This window comes from Cydia splendana, chromosome 3 (genome assembly GCF_910591565.1).
Source record: "Cydia splendana chromosome 3, ilCydSple1.2, whole genome shotgun sequence".
NCBI lineage: Eukaryota > Metazoa > Arthropoda > Insecta > Lepidoptera > Tortricidae > Cydia > Cydia splendana.
This window is the reverse complement of record NC_085962.1, coordinates 28,460,900-28,481,529: the sequence shown is the minus strand read 5'-3', so window position 1 is coordinate 28,481,529 and position 20,630 is coordinate 28,460,900. Positions and strand designations below refer to the sequence as shown.

General features: G+C 34.0%; 1 long non-coding RNA gene across 1 annotated transcript in view; it reads left to right on the top strand.

The window, feature by feature from the left end:
- The first annotated feature begins 2,431 nt into the window (after positions 1-2,431).
- The window catches only part of LOC134789395 (uncharacterized), a 300,949-nt gene continuing 282,750 nt past the window's right edge, over positions 2,432-20,630 (top strand). Inside the window, exon 1 of the long non-coding RNA XR_010144041.1 lies at positions 2,432-2,671. This is a non-coding gene — a long non-coding RNA (uncharacterized LOC134789395). The remainder of the gene's footprint in view (positions 2,672-20,630) is intronic.

Below are 20,630 nucleotides of genomic sequence, written 5' to 3'. Positions count from 1 at the left end.
TACATTTTGTATGTACTTACAGAGCGACATCGTCACATAAGTTACCAAGCTCTTTAAATAAAGATAAAAAAAAAAACAATTTTCTAACTAATAAATAATAAGTTGTATGGGGGGTATGGTAAAACGTATTATTAATAGGTACGTTTAAAGCTCGCTTAGTCTTTTTTTTAATAATTTTTCACAGACCTCGATTTAAATTTATAAGCTCAATTTGTATGGAGTGAGCCCTTAAGCCCATTAGTTTACTTATTTCTCTATTTGTATTAGTTAGATAAGTGACTTTATCTACACACATATCATTAACTTTCTATGATGCCTTCAAAATCCGTAAATAATGGCCCACATTACGATAAACTGTTTTGTTACAGCAAATTTATTATCTGTGAAAATGTGGTAACAGCTTCATTACTATATCAAAATCGATTTGGTCATGGTCTAATAAAACATGGTCTTCCATTCCCAGAGTGACACGGGCCTACGTCACAATAACATTGCCACTTTATTTCAACATAACATGTTACATGGGTACATTATACCTATGGTTAATAAGTTAAAATATTTCTTTATAATTTTATAATTTTCATTTATATGTATTTTAGCTTAAATTTTACAATAACACGTCATTTTTAATTACTCGTTAGCAATATGTTCCGATTCACGAAAGAAATTTCAGACTTTCGGGTAATTCTGTTTATACTACTGGTAACACAGGATAGCGCTGTGCACATTTGACAATTCGGATCTAGATAACTTCATGCCCTGACCGTCATCCTTGTCGAACGCGTGTTAATTGTTATTTCCTTCTCGCTCAGTGTCAGCAGTCGCAGTGTTTTCCAAACTTTTCACGTCGTAAGCTTGGTAATTAATGTGTAACTGAGAATTAGTTTTTTAAACGTTTGTCTTGTATAGATAAATAAAGTTTAATTTAATACATTAGATTTGTTTTATTTTACTATGTTTCTACATGAATAACTTAAAATTAATGCCGTTAAAATAATTTTCACCGTTGGTTAAAATTCTCCCACATTTCAAAGTTTGAGAACCTGTAAACAGCATGATGACGTAGGCGCGTGTCAGTTAGGTCATACGCGAATCTCGGAATGGAGTACCAGGCGGAGTATATTATTATACCATGGATTTGGTAATGTCAAATTTCGAACATCTCTGAAAAAAAAAGCAAATTGATTTGACCCCTATTCTAATATCAGTCGAGATGACGTTTTATTCGAAATCAAATGACAATTGCATACAATATTGACAAATCTCGCATGTAAGTTGGTATCGGACGATATGGTAATCGACCCCGACTCTAGTTTGTCTTTGAATTAAAAAAAAACTACGGATGCGTGACGTGCGTGAAAAAGTTTTCATTTGCCGCCATTTGACGTACAGTTTATCTTTTAATTCGTTTCTAAGTAAAAAATAATTTGTTTTGTTGTTTTCAAAGTAACTATAACAAAAGTTTCGTGTGAAATGTGCGATAAAGATATTTCGGAGACGCCAGCTCTTATCCGCGAGTTCCGCCAGAGAGCAAAGTGCCCCAATGTCGGCTGTAATATGAGGTTAGTGAATATATCATAGAAAGTTATTTATAATATGTGTGTAGATAAAGCAGTGTATGTAACTCTACATAATTAGGCATTAAAACACTCGTGTGATACTATTATGAAACTCATTTCATTCGTTTCATAAACCCACACTCGTATTTTAATGCCTTTCATTATGTAGCAGTCACATAAACTACTATTTCTTCAGATTGACTTTACCTTCTAGAATATTATACTAGTATATTACCTACTATAAAGTAATACAAAATCTTTGACTTATCGAATATTTACACGATATACCAATAGTAAAGAATGTCAACGTATAAACAAAGTACTTAATTGTAATATTTATGCAATGTTATGTGGGTACCTACCTGCAATAAGCTGGAGGAGAATAATTATCATCGAGCGAGCACGGGCGGATGGTATCCAGCGCAGCGTAACGTGAACGAGATGTCTACTAACTGAGAATAATCGATAAGTGCGATTATATAAATAGTAGGTCTGTACACCAAACGAACACCAAATATTGCCGGTCGGGGGAAATAACTCGGGAACATTTTAACAATGTATTTTTTTACATGGAACGAGAATGAAATTTCTTTAAAAAACCCGTGGGGGTCGGATCAGAAACTAAGAAATTAAGTCCGACTCACGCTTGACTGCACATTTCTAATAGGTTTTCCTGTCATCTATATGTAAAAAACTACTTTGTGTATTTTTTTCAAAATTGTAGACCCAGTTTCGGAGATAAAGGGGGGGGGGGATTGGTCGGACAGACAGACACAGAGGGTTCCGTTTTTAGGGTTCCGTAGCCAAATGGCAAAAAACGGAACCCTTATAGATTCGTCATGTCTGTCTGTCTGTCTGTCCGTCCGTATGTCACAGCCACTCTTTTCCGAAATTATATGAACTTATACTGTGGAAACTTGGTAAGTAGATGTATTCTGTGAACCGCATTAAGATTTTCACACAAAAATAGAAAAAAAAAACAATACATTTTGGGGGTTCCCCATACTTAGAACTGACACTCAAAAAAATTTTTTTCATTAAACCCATACGTGTGGGGTATCTATGGATAGGTCTTCAAAAATGATATTGAGGTTTCTAATATCATTTTTAGGGTTCCGTACCCAAAGGGTAAAACAGGACCCTATTACTAAGACTCCGCTGTTCGTTCGTCCGTCCGTCTGTCACCAGGCTGTATCTTACGAACCGTGATAGCTATTAGACAGTTGAAATGTTCACAGATGATGTATTTTTGTTGCCGCTATAACAACAAATACTAAAAAACAGAATAAAATAAATATTTAAGGGGGCTCCCACAACAAACGTGATTTTTTTGCCGTGTTTATAGATAATGGTACGGAACCCTTCGTGCGCGAGTCCAACTCGCACTTGGCCGGTTTTTTTTTTAATACCTCATAAATCGTAAACCGCAATTTTATCATGTTACTTGTGTCATGATTTATTTATATTTACATTTAAGATAGCAGTTGAATAATATTTTTTATGTGGCAACATTATTGCGTTACCCCGATTAATACAGGGGTGGTTGGGAAAATAACATTACACTACTGGCAACACGGTAGGTAGTGGGGACACGGAGCTAGTTGGACAGGCTCGTGCAGTTCGTTCACTTGGGTCGAGGCAGTCAAAGAGGACACATCGTGAAGGATTGGTCAGATCAGAGTAACTGCAAGTACCTCCATTGTTGTATTATTAATAGTAGAGTAACCATACTAGAAGAACCATCACACTTGCTGGTACGGAACCCTTCATGGGCGAGTCCGACTCGCACTTGGCCGCTTTTTCCGTTTGACGTACAGAACCTAAAAAGGGCTTTTTACAGTTATATAAATATGGGTGGGGCGTCGTTGTATGGGAACAAGTAAAAACAAGCAAACATAAGGTTGCAGTTTTTTATGTAGATTATAGTTTTAGACCTCTACTCAGCCGCTAAAGAAATTAATAAAGGCAAAATTTCATCAATAATTTAAATAACTAGTAGTTCGCCCCGAACTGAGAACTCGCAGTTAACCAAAAATAATAGAGCGATTGACTTTGTTGCACCTACTTAAGTATCGTATAGTGCGTCATGACTCATGAAATAGTAGAAAATAAATGAGGGCACCACTTTCTACGTAACTGTCACATTTTTGACGTAAAATGCTTACACAAATACACATGGCAACAATTTAGTATGGACATTTTTGAGTTCCATTTTATTAAATTTCTACTATTTCATGTCGCACTAGGCTGCAATGGATCAAAAATCGCCTGGATTTATTGCAAGGTCTGTGGAGCCCTTGACTGATAGATTTAAGCAAAGAGTAGTATGTATAATATATAGGACAAAGAGAGCCCTCTCGTGGAACTTTGCATCCATTTTGAAGTGCCATCTGTAATTCTTAACCAGAAATATCAACGTCAATATAAGGGGGGGAGCCATGAATAGCGTCTAAGTATGTTGCGAACGTAAAAAACTTTCAGGATATTTATTAATACACGAAAACAGATTAGATACTTTTAACTTGACTGTTGATGTAAATAAATTACCTATCATACACGGCTGGAGTAACACACAATTGACCACGAAACACAATTACACGCAGGAGGTTGTGCAAATAAAATGACCAGAATAGCTAGGCCTCTCACAAACAGCTTTTTGGCCTTCTGAGCTCTTCTACCTCAATAATCCCTTAATCTAGCCTGCTCATAATTTAATCACTAAAATATAATGCCCTCAACTACACGTTTACCCAATTTCATTTAAATTAGAACAAAATTTACTTAAGTTCTTGAGTATCAAACTATTTTCTGACAGCTTAAAAACATCGAAATGCCGGGACGTGCCGCTAGCCAGCCGCGTGATCCAAGTCGAATGTAAGAACTTCGCTTCGCTCGCTCGTTCGATTATACAATTTCACTAATATGTGTACATTTTATTGAAATTATATAATGCCTAGGTTTAATAAGGCCCTTACGAGCACATACCCAGGGCCTGATTACAGTGATTACATATTGATTTGTGTTTAGTATGAGTTCATATATTTGCCACGAAACGCAAGTACAAATATAGGGTTAACGATTCTCGAAATGACATTGGTATGTCATAGTTTTCAATTGTTTGGTTGAGTTTAATATAATGCCAGTGTTACAACAACGCTACTTATACATGCAGCATTTAAATATATTGAATGAAAAATAAAATATTAATACACAATACCAGGTGGTATTGTGTAAAAAAGGCTGATTTAGTACAAAGGTAATGAGTTATACTTGACATCATATTATACTATTTCTATTACTGTTTAGTTATGTACATTTGCGAAGATCACTTTGCTTACGAGTAGTTTTCGCTTTTAGGCAATTACCTATTGATTGAAAACATCATTTCCATGAAAACCCGGATGGCATCCAGAGCTATACATGCATGCAAGAAGATCGTCCGTCGTTCGTATGCATGTAGAAGTTACATAATAAGAATTAAGGCTCAATACAAGGAGCGGTACATAGACATGTTGCTGTTTTTGTTGCTGGGTGCACATAACACATAGTAAGAACATACCGCAAGACCTATTATAATATTTACTCAAGAATTTACGTATTTTGTTAAGTATTATTATCTTAAATAAAATAAAACATATATACAAATGTTCTGTGAGTTTTTTTTTTTTTTTACAAAGTATACTTTATTTTCCGATGTTCAAGTTCTTGTGTTTGGTAGGTAATCGTTTTTCATGTCAATTTGGTAACCGGAAATATAAAACTTTATTCAAAAACGTTTACTGGTGGTTCAGAATCTGAAAATTTAAATAAGGTTTAAACACATTTACTGCCAAAAACCCGCTGCGTGGGTTCATTTTGTATTGGAAATGGGGCGCTTGGCACTGAAAGTATACTCGAGATCATTTACTATAAAATTAAGATCGCTATTAAGGTCATACGTAGGGTCTGTGCGGAAGAGAAGAGTCGTAGGTATAATGTATGGGCTCCCCTACATTTCACGACTCTTCTCTTTCCGCATACTCTATTAGATAATGTTACTTAGCAGTAGGAGACGGCCGCTGTCATCATGCGGACGGAAGCGGACCATAATATAATACACACCTATTTTAATATTTTAAGATTTCTTCTCATGTGTGTACTATTTTCATCATAGGTAATATGTAGCCAAAAGTAGCCTGTATAATCGCGCCATATACTTTGCTTCCTATTTTTTAACACGCAAAGTTATAATTTTAACTCGATTATTAATGATGTTTATACCTAATTATCATATTTTGCAATTTTTTTCTTGAATACTTACAATATATTTAATTTTATACATTGTTTTTTTTTTGAAACAAAAAACTTTCATTGTATTTTTATTAATAAAACAGAGATTAAATAACAAAATAAATGAATCATAAATCTAGCCCTAAATTAGCCTGGGGCATTGTTCCCAGGACGTTGGCCGCGTTCCCCCTCTGCACATTGTTTACTAACATTGATGTGTTTATTATTTTCGTAACTATGGCAACGTCAAATCTTTAACCATTTTAGAATGAAGGTTGAGTCCGTAACAAAGTGACAAACCCCTCTGCTGAAAAACTTGCACAATTTGACGTCCCCTCCCCCGCAAAAATCGGCGGACCGTTTCGTAAAGAAAATGACAGCGATGACATCTCCTTTCTAAATGCTCTATGTGGAGGGTAGAGGTAAGAAATAGAGATTTCTATGTAATTAATTAATTGAAAAAGTGTCATTCAAAAATCTTATGAGGGAAGTATACTACGTAATCGTCCATACAAAAAGAGAAAACGTTTTTCCACTTCTAAATATTTTCCATTCTCCATGATTCTAGTACGGTATTGACACAATGAAAAACTTGGTTTATGGGTTTTCTTTCTTTCGCTACTCTGGAGAGATTTAGAACAATTACAATAGCTGACAGCGTGCCCAGCTTTTGCAAATATTCTCCCATAAATGAGTTTTCCCATAAAGTCATAAAGGATTCTCCTTACCTCTAACCTCCATTTACTTAGTTCAGATTTCGATAGGTAATTTACCGTTTACTCGTACTAATTAAATAATAATTCTTGCTCTTTTTTTTAGTATACTTAGAAAGGGACAGTATCGTTTGGAGTGGAGTGAAGTTAGGCACATAAGACTGTAAAGAAACGTAAAACGTGACACACGGAACGTTTACTCACTGAAAGTAAGTGAAAAATACTCTGCCAACTGATGGTAGAGGCTTAGGTGTGATATGTAAAATATACGTAATACTATAATTAAATATAATAACAGTATATGCATTAAAATTTCGCGTAATAGAATTGAAAAAATAAACAAATAGGGCGGTTTTAGAATTAGAGTCCGTAACGTAATGGAATTCCACACACCAAAAAAAAATTTTTTTTTGACTAAAAATGGGTTGAATTAAATCTACTATTTAGATATTTTATGAAAATGTTACTTTCTTTCTATATACATTATTAATATTCTTAATAAATCACTTTAACCTGAATGACAGCCAATGTGACGATCCATTACGTTACAAGTTTTAGGCAGGTTTTAAGTGAAGATTGGAGAGTTTTAAGTGAACCAGTTTTTATTTATTGAAATACAAAACAATAGTAATCTTCTAAAAACGAATAACAACTGCAATACTAAGTATTACAATAAAGTTATTTAAAGAAGTCTTTCCAATACGTTACATTTTTCGTTTTAATCGTTGCTTTGCAATCATTTTGTTTTAAAAAACGTGAGGTAAAGGTATTATAAAAAGTTGTTTTTAATAATTATCATATATTATTCTTGCAAATGAGATCGAAATCAGTATCAATTATCCTAATAATTAATATAAATTCTAATAAAATCAATCACAGCCACAGTAGGACAAAGTGACGTTATGGACCATAATATCAAGTTTAGAAACTACATGAAGGGTTTACATGTGCGGATTTTAGCTACTTAATTTAGTACCTACTTAATTTTGTACTAAATTAAATAATTTAGTAATTAATACCTATTGTTACTTATAGTTTAACAAGATTTTGAAATTTCCTGCAGTAATTATGTTTTCGACTGCAGCAGTATTGCAGCACGACAATACTGCCGACTGCATTACTGCTACAAAATCAAAATAGATGTTGCTGCCCAGATTTTTGGCATTTGCAGTCAGCAGTATTGTCGTGGTGCAATACTGCTGCAGTCGAAAGCATAACCTGCGCCTGCCAGCGCTTCTTAGGTCGAGCCGCCACTGGTGCTAAGTAGTTACTAGTAGGTCGAGTAGTTAGAAGAATATAGCTAGAATAAAATTATTTTTGTCTTTTTAATATCACTCTACCTACTATAATTATTTTGGCAACTTAAAATGACGGCATGTAAACCGTGCATTTTCATTCCATACGTCACGTTTTTTTGTTCCACTAATACATCACGTAACGTTTTGGATGTGACGTAGGCATGCCGGTTGGTTAATAAAGCGAAATAGTGGTCTGGCTCCAATTTCACCACGGTGACAGGTGCGACAATTGTAAAACATCACTGTTGCTGACGTCACAGGCATCCATGGGCTACGGTTACCGCTTAGCATCGGGCGGGCCGTATTCCTGTTTGCCACCATCATTGTTTTATTAAAAAAAACTTTATTATATCGGAAATAAACAGATATTTCTCTTGCTAAGTTTATGACAATTGTCACAAGAAACACTACAATTGTCACGAAATTCCGACATATACCTCATTACCTGTCAAGAATTACCTACAATTCTTCTAAATCTTGACAATTGTCAGAAACTTCGCAAAAGAAATATCTGTTTTTTTCCGATATAATAAAGTTTTTTAAAAAAATACAATGATGGTGGCAAACAAGAATACGGCCCGCCCGATGGTAAGTGGTAACCGTAGCCCATGGATGCCTGTGACGTCAGCAACAGTGATTTTACAATTGTCGCACCTGTCACCGTGGTGAAATTGGGGCCAGATCGTTTGAATTTTCTTAATTATAATTATTTGATATCATACAACACATAATAATCTAACGATATTCATAAATATTTAGTGAATAATTGGCTCCTTACCTTCAGTTTAATTCAGTTCGTTGTGGAAAACAAATTTCTGCACAGCGTGGCGCACAACCTACACCTTGCTTTTTTCGAGCCCAATTGCATTGTAAAACATAAACACCGGGTAATTATAGGATCATAATATTACGATCATGTAAAAATGCGTATAATATTAGTAGATTTTTGCTACTAAGTTGGTAAAAACTCCGTGACGTTGGTGGAAATTTCAACTACGTCGATATTGAAGGACAACAATAAATTAAACTTTTGTGCATATTTTTACTTTAGGTGCTAAAAAATAAGATTTTAAATAGATTTTGGCTGATACCATCTTATCACACAACAACCACGTTCGGGCCTAGAAGGAGGCAGATAATTATATAATATTTGGATCCAAAGTGTGCATGGGACAATTGGGACACTCAAAAATCATCTCCCTTTCTTCAGTTTTTTTACCACAAAATCACTTTACAATTTTTGTACACATGTAGTACACTTTAAAACAGTATTTGACGGTAAAAGTCGTGGGACAGTGATATTTGTCCCAACTATTTTTTTCCGAAAACGTCACGTACGTGCGCACTGTATGCGTTGCGCTAAGCGACTGACGACTGATGACGGCGCGACCTTGGCGTGGCGGCGGGTAAGGGCATGGTATAATATTATACGGCTGCTATTTAACTGATCACCAGATTTAGTAAAATTTAATACCAAAAAAATATATTTTACCACCCTAAAATAATGAATGATCACCAAAATTATAACACCATTTTAATGTGAAATGATTACCAATTTTATTACATTTTACTATCCTTTTAAAGGAAATTACACCAAACTAATCATTATTAACCCAAAAATTGTAAATGATTACCAAATTTTAAACCCCATTTTAATGTGAAATGATAACCAAATTTTTACATCTTGCTATCCTATTAAAGAAAATGACACAAAAATAATCATTGTAAAGCCAAAAATAGTAAATGACCACCAAAATTAGAACTCCATTTTAATGTAAAATTATAACCTAATTTTTAAATCTTGCTATCCTATTAAAGCAAATTACTCCAAAATAATCATTGTAAACCCAAAAATAGTAAATGACCTCCAAAATTGTAACCACATTTTTATTAAAATTGTGCAAATTTTTTATATAAAATATAATACTATTAAATTAATTAATCCACTTCGTCACCTTTTTCTAGTAGTATTTTATTTCTGTAACAGTCGCAGTTCCAACCTAACCTAACCCACTTTTCTAGTAGCATTTCGTTTCTGTAAGGGTCGCAGTACAAACCTAACCTACTTTTCTAGTAGCATTTCGTTTCTGTATGGGTCGCAGTTCAAACCTAACCTAACCCACTTTTCTAGTAGCATTTCTTTCTGTAAGGGTCGCAGTTCAAATCTAATCTAACCCACTTTTCTAGTAGCATTTCTTTTCTGTAAGGGTCGCAGGTCAAACCTAACCTAACCTACTTTTCTAGTAGCATTTATTTTCTGTATGGGTCGAGTTCAAACCTAACCTTGTACCCACTTTTCTAGTAGCATTTCTTTTCTGTAAGGGTCGCAGTTCAAACCTAACATAACCCACTTTTCCAGTAGCATTTCTTTTCTGTAAGGGTCGCAGTTCAAACCTAACCTAACCCATTTTTCTAGTAGCATTTGGTTTCTGTCAGGGTCGCAATTCAAACCTAACCTAACCCACTTTTCTAGTAGCATTTGGTTTCTGTAAGGGTCGCAATTCAAACCTAACCCACTTTTCTGATAGCATTTCTTTTCTGTAAGGGTCGCAGTTCAAACCTAACCTAACCTACTTTTCTAGTAGCATTTATTTTCTGTATGGGTCGTATTTCAAACTTAACCTAACCCACTTTTCCAGTAGCATTTATTTTCTGTAAGGGTCGCAGTTCAAACCTAACCTAACCCACTTTTCCAATAGCATTACTTTTCTGTAAGGGTCGCAATTCAAACCTAACCTAACCCATTTTTCTAGTAGCATTTGGTTTCTGTAAGGGTCGCAATTCAAACCTAACCTAACCCACTTTTCTGATAGCAGTTTGGTTCTGTAAGGGTCGCAGTTCAAACCTAACCTAACCCATATTTCTAGTAGCATTTGGTTTCTGTATGGGTCGCAGTTAAAACCTAACCTAACCCACTTTTCTAGTAGCATTTCGTTTCTGTATGGGTCGCAGTTGAAACCTAACCTAACCCAACTTTTCTAGTAGCATTTCGGTTCTGTGAGGATCGCAGTTTTAACCTAACCTAACCTACTTTTATAGTAGCATTTCGTTTCTGTAAAGGTCGCAGTTCAAACCTAACCTAAACTACTTTTATAGTACCATTTCGTTTCTGTAAGGGTCGCAGTGCTAACCTAACCTAACCCACTTAACTGATAGCAGTTTAACTTACTTGTCTAGTAGCATAACGAAATGCTACTAGAAAAGTAGGTTAGGTTAGGTAGGTATGCGGTGCGGGGTACGGGGGGTTGAGCGGGAGGGGCTAGTAATTTTGGCATCAGTTTACTTTATTTGGTAATATGCATAAATTTTTTGGTAATCATAGTGGTTTATTTAGGTGAAAATATCGCATTAATTTGGTCTTCAAGATTTGGTGATCATTAATGATTTTTGGTGGTCATTCAATATATTTGGTATTTGAATACAATTTGAAGGGCAGTCGTAATTAAAACGGTGGTACTTTTGTATTTTTAGGCCTTATTTTTTTGGTGTTCAGTAATTTTTTTTGGTAAGCATGATTTTTTTATTTATGGTACCAAAGTATTTTTTGGTGATCATTATATTTGTAGCCTAAAAATATTACTTCTTGAACTTAATTTATATTAATGTTATTAATATTTTGATTTATACATCTAATATCTAATCAAGTCTAACTTCAATATATCTTAATTATATGGACTAATAAATTTTAATATAAATATATGTCGGAGACCGATGGTCCTAAAGGCGGTGGGCGCGTGGGGGTAGTACCTAGATGTATTACTTCACAGCTAAACTAGTATGCTACCATGCTACCAGTGCATGAAATAAACCTTAGGACTCGTTAACCATACTAGTGCCTACTATATTTCAGAACTAAATGATGAAAAGAACTAATTGCTATTAGAATGTTGACTGGTTAAATTGAGAATGAAAAGATCACATGAAACCGTTCAAATCTTTATTCAAGTCAAGCTAGGCCGGCTCCAACCCTACGCCTCTGACATGAGAAGCTTTAGCCCTATATGGGACCGGCAACAAACTCAAAGGGACAAATCTTTTCAAAACAACACATAAAACATCCTTTCTTTATTTCACAAAAGTAAGCTTCTAATGAAACATAAGAAATCAAAATAACACTTGAAATAAAACACTTATCTAAATGGTTAAAGAACGCCGGATTCTATAAGCTATCAGAATAATCCTTCAGGTATAAGCCTTCAGGAACGTGGCGAGTTAGGCACGAGGTTGGCTAACGATAACGTTCGATCTCTAGCGCGGTCCGATCAAGCAGAACTACCAGCGGCGGAGCCACACTGCTCCCGCCTCCAAGTCAAGTTGGCAAACCTGCTCGACCAGTCTACCAACATAACAAAAATGCCAACTCGTGCTTACGCTCACCCAAGAGAAACCTCTTGACGTTCCAAAGCCTTCTACCTGTCATTTTAGTTCAACAACACGCCAATAGGTGGCGTTACTCTCTACGCAACTTTATTTCAACAATGCGCCAATAGACGGCGTTACTCTCTACGCAACTTTATTTATTTCATTACAACCAAATAATACGTAGCTCAACATTGCTAATCGATATTATACAGGCGTCTAAAATAATAAACTATAACGCTGCAATACGTCTTTCTGGTGTCAGGCTCCGACACATATAATAATTTTTTTTCATTTTAAATAGCGTTAACCAGCCTTTCCATACTTAACGTAAATTATGCACATTATTTATTTATTTAATGTATTTTTTTTGTTCTTAACTTTTTTTATAATAGGTAGTATTAATTACACGTCATCATCATCTCAGCCATAAGACGTCCACTGCTGAACATAGGCCACCCCCTTCATACGACCACGCCCCCCCCCCCCCCCGATCCCCCATGACCATGACCATGTAAAATCTTCGCTGGTCTCAGGTGTTTTAAAGGTGGTGAAATAATAACTGGACTGAGTTTAAAGCTGGTTTACTTCCAAAATTACAAGAATACAAAAAGTGGCAAAATGGATTGTCGTTGGGAATCGAGAGATGGCAAATGATCCCCCTTCATAATTACACGTATTAAGGTTATTAATTGCCTGTTTATTCTGATGTTTTGAATAAATTTACCCTAAATAATAATTACCAACACTTTTGATAGTTCAAGCTTCTTGGATAATAATTACCTTTGGGTTCAATTGGCGTAAAGGACATTTTGGCGAAAATGAGTTATATCCACTGCCGTAGGCTCAAAGGGCGATTTAACTGACAAAATGCGATTTTTCAGGAGAGCCAAAGAACAGTTTAGTTTTGAGAAAAAAATCAGTCCTTTTTTGTTTGTTTGAATTAACTGATGCCTGTATGTGGCTTATTCCTAACTTTTTAGCTCTTTTAAACTGATTTCTGAACTTATAATACAATGCTTATTTACGAAAATAGCATGTCCGTTACGCCAAAAAACACGACTGTTTTTAAGAAGGGCGTCCCTTACGCCTCTTCTTTATTGTTTATCTTATTAGAAAAAGGGCGTACTAAAAATTAAACTGTTTTAGTACCATTTGGCGTAAATCCAACAATTACGTTGCAATATTGGCAACTTGCATTTAGGGAACACTATTATACTTCTAAGTACTATAATTTACATTTTTTTTCCGAAAAATTATAGAGATGTATTCACTGTTAAGTTTTTCCCCATTTTTGTTATTTTGGATACTTAAACGTCGAAAAGGTCATTTTCTTAGCCACAAAAACAATGTATTATTTTATTGGTTTATGTTACTTCAACAGAATCACTGCTGTCCTACCATTTATGTATATTGATATACAACAATTTGTAACAAATTAATTTTACTATAGAAAGTATTATGCGTTATTTCTGTTTGTAATGTTAATTGGATTATAAATTTTACTTTTACATACTAAAATACTATTAGGTACAATTGTAGTTTTGAAATTTCGTATGTCTATTCAGTAAAACTTAATGAATATGATCGCATATTTATGACATTACATTAGAGTAGAAAAAGGCATACGGCCAGACTTACGTACTTATATGGATTTAAATGCAAACGTTATACCTAGACAGTAACTTTCATAAGGTTAATCCTGTAAATTAGGGTTTAAACAAAAAAGTATTAATATTACGTCTTACTTAATATTAACCAATGACCCAGTCACAAACAAAACTAATAGTTATGAGTCTAACCTTAATTAAACGCCATAATTATCATATGAATATAGTAATGTTTTATTATTTTCATAAAACTGATGAAAAAGCACCCACTAGTTCAGTTTAAATTGTCAAAATTTAGTAACCCTATAAATAAAGCAATGAGCACATGAGCAGGTAATACAAGTACCTACTTAATAAAAAAATTTACAAGGAAAGTATAACTAGGTTATCCCACTTAAACACAAAAAAGCAACAATTATAAACCCGAAATTATACATAGTACGGAGGCGTGTCTCTTACATTGAATTATCTAACACTCGTATAACTGCATTTTTGCAACTAATATCCATTACTTGGGGGCGTAACGTACATTTAGCACTCAAAAAGCTACTGTAAAGAGGCGTAACGGACTAAAAATTACCACATATTTAATAAAATTCCGATGCAAAAGGGCGTATCGTACACAATGTTGGGAGTTACGCCAAAATGTCTCACAACATTTTTTTGAATTGGCGGATACGGCCAAATGCGTTGGAAAATTGTGTTCAAGCATTGATTTTTCATAGGGCTTAACGGACATTTTTTTCAAATTATCGAGACGTTAAATAAACTATTCGATAGAGAAAAAAATACTGAGTATAACTGCATTTTCGCAATTTTGTCCCTTACAGTCATATACAGTTTTGTTCAGAATTCCAAGCGCTTTCGTTCTGTATAGTGAAAATTTCGATATCTCTTAAAAAGTTGCCTATACGACCCAATTTTTGCATTATGAGCTTGCAAAAACAGCTTATCTCAATGGGCGTAAATGACCAGTTATAAATTAGAAATTCATAGATATTATCGTAAAGGTTACCGCTAAATATAAATATTGTTGTAAATGACTTACATGTCTTTTGTCGTCCTTTAAGCCCTTCATTTGTCTTGACGATTTTTCATATCGTGTCTCGTATGGTCAATATGGTCATAAAGGACATATTTTACTATTGATATTGTTTTACTTGCCCTTTATGACCCGCCCTAAAATGATTTTTACCATAAGTATATGAAGCGAACAAGGTTTTAAAGGACTTTTCTAATATTTGTATCGTTTACTACCACGAATTAGTTTCTAAACTCTAAATTTAAAACAAATAACATAGACGTAGCGGTGTATAATAACAAATAAATAGTTTTCTGGGACCTATATTACTACATTGTAATGTTTGCCCTTAAATTAGAAAGCATTTACGCTAAGAGTTTTTTCGGCAGTTAGCTTTGTTCATGGGCGTAAAGGTCTAGAATGCCTAATAAATAAATAGTTTTATGGGTCCTTTATTACTAAAATGTAATGTTTGCTCTTCAAATTAAATATTAATTATAACTCTAATCGGAATATACCTGGCATAATCAACTACCGTTTGATACATTTATAAGTTTCGTAACAGTAAATTATGCTGAGAAAATGTTAACATGTGGACCGTGACTGGTAACTAATACACCCCGAATTTGGTATAAAATAGTCTGATAACGTCACTTACGACCCCCTAATAAACAAGATTCACTAAATTATCAAAAATTTCATGGGCGTAAAGGACATTCATAGTGTTTTTGACCAATTTTAAAGGACATTAACTTCTTTGGTATTTAATTTATAGATATGATTGCTAATTCAGGTTAAAGACACTAACATATTGAGTACTTTTCCAATACACATCAAAAACATAGCTCGATAAACAGCAAAAATATATTATAAACATTTTTTAAAAATGCAGTTTTTTGCGTCTCCTGAAAAGTAGCATTTTGTCCTTTACGCCAATTGAACCAAAAGGTATCGTAATAATATACAGGGTGATTGGAAATTCGCCGTATTCCTTGAAAGGGGTTATTCTATGGGTCATTTGCAATGATTTAAGTCCAGTAAACCAGGGGTCAAAACTCATTGGTTTTCAAGTTATTTGAGTTTTTTTTTTTGTTTAAAAAACCCGCCTTTCGACTAAAAAGTGGTGATAGTGAAAAAACTACTCAAATTTGGAATTAAAAAAAGCATCCATCTAATAGCCAATAAACTACTGATTACGTAAAATAAAAAAAAATGCCAAAACTTTCGAAAATTTTCCAAAAAAAGGATTTGAAGTCACAATTTTTTTGTAATTTTCCCAAGACTTTGTAACATTTTAAGGCATTATTTAAAAAAAAAAGTATGGCACTGCGTACAAAATACAGAAATGAGTTCCTCAGTTCCTCAGCTTTCCAAAAATTCCATGGAAAGCACCCCTACCCCTTGAAAATAAGATAAGATAAGGTACCGAAGATAAAAAATGCTTACGTAGAAACTAATTACCGTAATGACCCTTAATTAGTTAGTTTGTGTCACCGAAGGCAAGGATGTGACCCCTACCCCAAGAAAATAAGATAAGATAAGGTAAAGAAGACAAATAAAGCCCAAGAAAATACTAAAATGACATAAACGAACCGATTAAGGGCCAAATAAAGCCCATGGAGATAATAAAGTGACATAAACAACCGATTAATGGTCACGTACGCTAGATCAAATCTTCCGCCTGCTCTGCTATTATTATTATTATTTTAAAAAGTTTAAGAGAAAATGTCAACATTCGTACTTTTTTGGGAAGCTGGGGAACTAAGGAACTCATTTCTGTATTTTGTACGCTAAGTGTCATACTTTTTTTTTAAGTAATGCCTTAAAATGTTACAAAGTCTTGGGAAAATTACAAAAAAATTGTGACTTCAAATCCTTTTTTTTTGGAAAATTTTGGCATTTTTTTATATTTCTCGTAATCAGTAGTTTATTGGCTATTAGATGAATTCTTTTTTTAATTCAAAAGGAGAATGGCCAATTTGTCCCATGGATGTATACTGTTGAGACATATCTCGTTTGAAAGGGCTTACACATAGCATTATGTTATTGTATGACACCAACTTTGGATAACGTGCAGGGACTGAGCTATTAAAAAAAAAGAGTGACGCATACAAACCGGTTTTTTACAATATACTTGTTATGTAGCTAATTTTAGGTGTTTTATATGAAAGAACATGAAAAATGCTACACTTCTGTATACCAATACCTACGTTTAAGTACGTAAAGGGCTGGAATTAATTGATAAAACATATGCTTGAATTAAAAAAACTGTAATTAAACACTTAAGCTTGCTTGTATACACAAGCCATATATAACAATTAAAAGCCATTTTTATAAGGTATTTTTAGAAAAGTAGACTTGCACTTAAATGCTTGCAGGGGCGGAGATAAAACTAGTTTATTAATTAATTCATTGTGGTAAATGCCGCTTTGATTATTCTACCTGACACTAGATGGAGCTTTTGTAGCAGAATGGGCATTTTTACTATTGTTATACATATTAAATATCTTATTTGGAAGGTGTTCACTTTAGCATTAATTTCTTATATGAAATTATTATTAATTATTTTAATCATGCACTGCGGCGTAAGCTGGAACTAGAAAATGTCACTCATCTAGTTACTTTTCAAACTATTTACATCACTTCGCGTGCCTGAAATATAAAATTATTGCATTTCGTTAATAATGACTGATATTATTCTTATATTTTCGTATATAATCAAGTCGCACTAAACAACTTAAGTATGTATTTTGAAATCCTCTCTAGTACTGACATCTTGCGTGCAATAGAAGAACCAAATAAGCGGCAAATGCTGGATCCACATAGTGTAGTTTTTTCACAATTACCACTTTTTAGTCGAAAGGCGGGTTTTTTAAACAAAAAACTAAAAACTCAAATAACTTGAAAACCAATGAGTTTTGACCCCTGGTTGACTGGACTTAAATCATTGCAAATGACCCATAGAATAACCCCTTTCAAGGAATACAGCGAATTTCCAATCACCCTGTATATTACTAAAATTAAAGAAATCAGTCTTTATATTGTGTATCAACTAGGTACATATTATAGTTGCATATGCAAGTGCAAATATTTTCATTGCATTCAATTCATGCTATGTTGTGGGGGGCGTGGCTAACGATAATCGCAAGCCAAAATTTTTCTCATGATTATACCAACCCGGTGGAGCTCGTAATATCACCAAAATAATTAAAACAATTATATTCTGCTTCTCAAACGATAATATTTTTTTTCAATAACTTTTAAAATTTATGAAGTCTTGTATTCAATGTACACCATCATCATTGTAATTGACGTTGCTTGCCACGCTTTATACATCACAAAATTAGCAATACATTGCGTCTTAAAATAATCTTAAAAAGTGTACTAAATAACGAAATCATTTATTTTTAAAAGTCGCTGATGTGACATTCTCATTCAAAAGGTAGGGACCACTTTGTCGTTTACCATAAAGACGAAATTTTATTGTATCTTTATCAGTGATCGGAATAGGCAGAGTATATTTACCTACACTTGGTAGAACATAGATAAAAAGTGGAGACTTCCTTACGACAAAAATTTTTTTGCGGGACTTAAGTCCCGGGAAGTTACCGAATAATTAATATTGTTCTGAATAGTACAAAAAAAAAACAATGCAAACTGCTTCAATACAATAAAAAGGCATAAAATAAAACAACCAATATATAAACGGATTCTTCTATATTTATTTTTAATAAACTCTCTTTATGTACAAAGTTATTATTATTTTATTAAGTCTAAATATAAATAACATTGCAACTCAATCTACAAATACAAAATTATTATATTGATTTAAACTAACACCATTTTCACACATACCTATTATTAAATGAAAACGGGACTTAATCGCGTAACACTTATATTTAATATTTGGCCCAAGGTTTCGGATGTCACATTACGTCCGTGGTCAGAGGCATACGGGTAGGGAGTTGTGTCAACATTTTCTAGCTATACGAGTTTTTGGAACTACCCGCACTTGATTTCCATTAGTTACTTTTATGCTAGGGTAAGTGCTACGCGATTAAGTCCCGTTTTCATTTAATTTACAAAATTATTTGTCGTCACTATCAGAATCACATTCATTCATTTCAGTACTATTATTATTCTCCTGGAGATGATTGAAATATACCTATTACTATAATTTTTTCCATATTTTCAATTTTCAGTCTATTTCTTTTCACGCTTAAAATGCATTTGTATGTAGAAAATGACCGTTCAACGTCTACAGATGTGAGTGGTGCAAAATTATAAATCAAATCATCATCTGCGTATCGACGCAGATGATGATCGCCCTTGAACAATTCTCTCACTTTTTTCTCTAACTATGTCATAGTCAGGATTGCGTTCTATAACTTTCTCTAATTTATTTTCTATTATTTCGTTCGACAACCAGTTCAAAACACATCTAACGTTGTCAATAGTATCAAAATATTCTGCTAGCGATAATTTAGACTCTTGTAATTTTGTAAGTGCTACTTGAATTATTCTATAGTTTTTGTGAATAAAATTTAGTTGGGATTGAATATTTTCTTTCCTCATCGCGGTTTTTGCTTTTCTTATAGATATTGCTTCATTGCTATTAAGGTTACCTACAACATCCGATATTTGTTGAAAATGTTCCGCATAATACGACGTTGCCTTTAGCCATGTACCCCATCTAGTAATTACTGGTTGCGGAGGTAGCGGTAAATTAGGGTGCATATCCTTATTGAAACATAGGGTATATATCGTTTGAAATAATATAAATACAATAATGTTATATTATCACTCGTAAACTAGTACAAACTTGTAGTGTTGTGGTTACTATTTAATTTTACGTACATTGGGGATAGTTTATGAGATTTTATTTATTTTACTGATTTTAAAATCCGGGAAGTCCCGGAAAAAAATGTTATCGCAAGGAAGTCTCCACTTCATGACTTTGTTCTACCAAGTGTAGGTAAATATACTCTGCCTATTCCGATCACTGATCTTTATACAAATAACCTGTCAGAGAGTCCTTATGGCAAGGATAACGTGGTACCTTTTGATTGCGAACGTCACGAATGTTGGTCAGTATGAGGAGCCTACATTTTATTTTTAAATCTACTTACAACATACTCCCACACTAAGACTTCATGTAATTATGCCTCCGAATGAAATAAATACACTGTAATGGCTCCTCTACACGATGGGCCATCGCCGGCTACTCCAAGGGACGCATTTATGCGTTAGAGGGAGCAAGTGATATTGCTATCTAGTTCTACCGCATGGCTGCGTCCCTTGGAGTGGCCGGCGTTGGCCCATCGTGCAGAGGAGCCATAATGTTCATCTAACAAGCACCCTACCCGCGTAGGTAGCCTTCCCTGCGTACGCCGTTCTTGCAAAGTTTTATTTTGCCAAATAGTAAAAAACCGTTGTTGAAAATGACCCAAATTATGAATGTAGTCTCGATGTGTCATTATAATAATGTAGACGTAAACTTAACATGAATTTTTTTGTGGCAGATACATGATCTTTATAAGAAAAAAAAATATTAAAAATAAAAGCGGTGGATGAATTTGACACACATTTGTTTGAATAACATATTATAATATCCTGTGAAGTACAACACTTCACTTACCGACTATAATTTTATTTTAGGCATTTTAGGTTCACTATTAGGTATTTATTAATACCCGTGGATGAAAATGACACAAAAGGCGTGTGTACGTCGGAAGCCACTTTGCTTTTACAGGCAAACAAAGAATTTCATCTCGAATATTTTTTATACCGAATGCAGTTTA